General features: G+C 46.7%; 1 pseudogene; it reads right to left on the minus strand.

Annotated features, from left to right (window-relative positions):
- Positions 1–2,553: 2,553 nt before the first annotated feature.
- Positions 2,554–4,391, minus strand: LOC105553331 (annotated as a pseudogene).
- Between the last annotated feature and the right edge of the window lie 306 nt (positions 4,392–4,697).

Consider the following 4,697-nt stretch of genomic DNA (forward strand, 5'->3'; position numbering starts at 1 on the left):
ACATGTAGGGGAAGGGGCTTGATTGGAGGTGACTGGATCACAGGGACGATTTTCCCCGTACAGTTCTCCTGATAGTGAGAGGGTTCTCACTAGATCTGATGGTTTTAAAATGGAGTTTCCCCTGCACTCTTTCTTTCTCCTGCCGCTATGTGAAGACCCTTGCTTCATCTTCCAACATGACTGTAAGTTTCCTGAGGTTTCCCCAACCAAGCAGAACTGTGAGTTAATTAAACCTCTTTTCTGTTTATAAATTACCTGGTCTCAGATAGTATCTTTATAGCAGTGTGAAAATGGACTAATACATACATGATGTCAGCTTTCCATTTTCTTTATTATTTTCTTTCCATTCCAGGATAATCATTACTAAAAATTTCTTTTTTTGTTTCAGAATTTAATTTGTTATTCATATGTTTTCATTGATTTAAACATATTTTGTGCAATTTCTACAGTGCATCAGAAAAACAACACAGAGGGCAGTAGCACTCTCTCAGTCCAACCTCCAGTCCCTGATGCTGGGGGCAGGACCTATACGACTGGCAGAGGTACCATGCCATTCCATGAAGTGCCACCCAAAAGCCTTCTGTGGCACTCTGGACCACTGACTTTTCCAGAGTCCACATTCAATGCAACGTGAGCACAGGCTTCTAGGGAGAATGGTAACAGGCCAAGAAAAGAAACCCCACATTCTTTTGCCTGCAAGACCCAGGGCCAGCTCCCTCTTACATAGGGCCCAATTTCCTTCTGATCACAGAGTTGGTCTTGATTAAGACAAGATGCAGATCTGGCATGGAGGATGTGGCCAGGTAAGGCAGCCAGGTTCCCTGTTAGATCCCCAGACTCTCCTGAGCACCAAGTGGGGAGCATTACCAACAGGTTTGTGTAAAGATGTCTACAGACAGCCATGCGCACCTGGATCCCCTACTGGATCCTACAGTCAGGGCACAGATAGTCTTTCAAACATTGTTCCCAAGGCCAGGGTCTAAGTCAGCTGCATGGGATTGTCAAGACTGAGGAAGGCAGGTGAACTGTGCCTTTGTCCATAGGGCATGCACAGAAACTCTTCTTGTCTGCTGGGTGGCACTCATGGAATGGCCATCTCTCTGCCAGTCATCTCAGTAATCACAGGTGACAAGCAGACTCCTGGTGGCTGGACTGGAAGGAGACCAGCCCGGACCAGCTGACACATCTCTGTTCCAAAGCTGGGTAAGCAGAATATACACAGCCCTGGTCCTCACTCCCTTTCTTTGGTTGTTCTTCAAACCTTCAAGATAGATTCTTTTTAAGTTGGTTAACCAATCTCAAGGTGCCAGAACTGTTAAGTGTTCAGTAGCACAGGACATATGAACACAGCTGCACCTCATCCCCAGATGGCACCCTTTTTACTTCCTCCTCAGGCCATTCTTTGCTTTGGTGTAGAAAGGGCTCAAACACCTGGCAAGGGGGATTGGGTAGCAGGGGAAAAACTTACAAGGAAGCAAGAAGATGTGCACTGGGCTGGGCGGGAACTGGGGGACAGTTTGAAGACTTCTCTCCTTTGGGACCTGTCTTTCTCAAGAAGCCATGAAGACACTGGCCTGAGACAAGTCAGGGAGTAAAGGGAAACTGCCAATTAGGAGGTAGAATACAAGTCTTGTTACTTCCACCAATCAGCAGTGGTAGCATAGAAATAAATCCAATAACTAATATCCTATCCTCTTGTAAACCAAGACTCACCCCAGAACCCTCACAGACACCCACTCAGAAGATAAACTCAACTCTTAAGTCAAAAGAGTTGGGTGAAAGCAATTAAAACAAAAGGAACACATTGGATGGTTGGGACCAAGGACTCAGGAAACAAAGCTGGTAAGTTCACCCATAGAGCACTTACAGCTCCCAGCATACACTTAAGCCATGTGGATCACTTTTTAATAAGAGTCAACTTCTTATTAAAATATAAATGCTAAGACTAGCTCTTCCTGCCTTTGCTTGAGAGACAGACAAGCTGCAGCATGGCAGGGAGCAGAGAGGTTCCCCGGGATTGTGCGCAGAACTGCTGGGAGGTGTAGAGCAAAAACCTCCCTCCTGGGAGAACTGTTTGGAGGTTTGCAGCCACCCTACAGCACTGGTGGGAGACGAGGAAGAAGGCTTGGCAAAAACCCAAAGGAAAGGTGTGGCTTCTGTCTGTTCCAGCACTGTAAGCCATCCAGTTGCCCTCTAGCACAGTCTTGGCTCCTGGGAGTAAGCAACAGCAAGGCAGCTGAGTGTCTGGGTCTATGCTAATTCAGGCCTGGATTAAAGGTTTCTGGCATGAGAGGATCTGGGGCTCTGCTACAAGGGTTGGTTTTCTTGTTTGTTTGCTTTTTCTGATGCAGAATAGGGAATTACAATAGAGCAAGGTGTCAGGGAAGGAAGGGACTGTCCAATCCTGCCACCAGCAGATGCTGGAAGGGAGATGCTCCTTCCCAGGCCTCCCTGGCATTAAGAAGGTCCGAGGGACACTCACTCTTCCTGACTGTGCTTCTCCTTGTGGGTAGGAAAGATCCCAGGGTGGTGGCAAGCAGAAAGGGAGGGATATTAAAGGTGCTGCTCTCCACTGGCTTCTCTAGCTTTTCCTGCACCCCACTGCCCAGGTTTCCTCCCACAAGTCTCAGACAGTGCTTCGTTTGACTGCCTCTGACTTTTGAAGCTCTGAAAGCTCTGTGTGTAGGACTCGCTAGAAAGCCGCTGGTGGGAATGGGCCATCTCATCTCAACAACCATAGGTGGCATCTGGACAAGGTGCAGGGGACTCTGGTCTTTCAAGACCTGAGTCAGATTTAGGATCTGACCCAGCATGACAGTAATCTGCTTATCAAACTGGTCCTTGGCAAAACTAGAATTTTTTTTTTTTTTTTGAGATAAGGTCTCACTCTATTGCCCAGGCTAGAGTGCAGTTGCCTGATCTTGGCTCACTGTAACCTCTACTTCCTGGGCTCAAGCAATCCTCCCTCCTCAGCCTCCCAAGTAGCTGGGATTACAGGCATGCACCATGATACCGGGATAATTTTTACTTTTTGTTTGTTTGTTTGTTTTTGTAGAGACAGGGTTTCCCCGTTTGCCCAGGTTGGTCTCCAACTCCTGAGCTCAAATGATCTGTCTCTCAAAGTGCTGAGATTACAGGCATGAGCCACCACACCCAACCCAGGAGCTTTCCTAAAGAGTTCACATAGGTCCTCTTCCAAGTCCTTGAAGTTAGGGTTGGATATCTTTGGAATGATCAGATCTTTGAACTCCTAAGAGAATGGGACTTTTGTCTGGGACAGCCAGGCCTAGTGCAAAGGATATTCCCTTCAGGAGTCAGGGTGCTTTGGAGGGAAGGCCAGCCCATTGTCTATGGCAGCCACCTTGATAACAGTCTCCTTCACCACCACCCAGTCTGTGTGCTGAGAGTCAGAGCTATCCTTTGGACAGTCACATTTACCAGTTGTCATTGCCTCTGTTAGTGTCGCAGATGATGTGATCCAGCACCACCAGTGGCTGGAACTGCAGTAGTAGTTGCTGTTTGATATTCTCAGGCAGCGGTTCTGCTTCAATACGCCACAGCCAATAGTCTGCATCTTTGTAGCCTTCAACAAAGAGTTGGAAAGAGCCAACCTTTGGTGGGTTGCCCGATGGGGTTAAACCACTGCCCAACGTTTGACACTTTCTCTAGCACAAGCTGCTTGCCCCTGGACATCACTCTGTCAGTGGCACTATAGTTGAATGTCTTACTGGCCAGGTATACCACCTTTGTGAGGAGTGCAATCTTGCATTCTAGTTTTCGGTCCACCAGGTCGCCCTCTGCCTCTGAGAGATAACCCTGGTTGAGGACAAGGTATGCACCACGGCCAAAACAGCAAGGACAGCACAGCTTCTGCAACCACCTGGTCCACTTAGGATTAAGTTGCCCATAGGGGCTCTTCATTCTTGGGTTTGAAGACAACAGTGATCTTTTATTTACTGGCAAAAAAAAAAAGCAAAATGCATATATTCATATTGTTAAGTCTTCAGAATTATTGTCTTATCCAAAGCGGCTAGCAAGAGGCCTCAGTTACTGGTCTTCTCTGTCTCTGCTCCCCCGGAACCCCAACCTCTGAACAACAACGAAGCAGTAGCAACAGGTTCACAACTCATGAGTTCATTGTAACTCTCCAGACACCTGTGAGGGTCCTTGACAAGTAGCTTCTGCTGGGGCCCTGGTAGATGGGGCTTGGGAAAGACGCCGCGCTTAATGGCCAGTTCTGCCTGCCACACCACAGCCTTGAACTCAAGGTCCTCCAAGAATTCATTCAGCTCCTGGTGGGCCTGAGCATTGTGCGCTGCCTTGGCAAACCCTGGACCTGCGCCACCATGGTTTGGAAATGGAAAAATTGTTCCTGCAGAAATACTGCTCATGTTTTTGGCCACTGATGACATTATTTTTTTCTTGCAACAATCCATTTTGTACTACAGCACCACGTTAAAACAAAATGAGTCCACATATACACCTGTATAACACATCCTTTATGACATTAATATAACATTTATCCTGTTGTTGTTCGTAAATTCAAAAATTCTCTGAAGGCTTTTAAGCTATATTAAGTTCCCTGTTATTAATGCTGCGTCCCTATTTTCTTCTCCAGTGGTTATCTGTAATAAAGACATTTTTTTTTTCAATTGGATGAAATTAATTTCCCTCCAGTAACTTTTTAATATAAGTTT

This window comes from Mandrillus leucophaeus, unplaced genomic scaffold (assembly GCF_000951045.1).
Source record: "Mandrillus leucophaeus isolate KB7577 unplaced genomic scaffold, Mleu.le_1.0 Scaffold59, whole genome shotgun sequence".
Taxonomy (NCBI): domain Eukaryota; kingdom Metazoa; phylum Chordata; class Mammalia; order Primates; family Cercopithecidae; genus Mandrillus; species Mandrillus leucophaeus.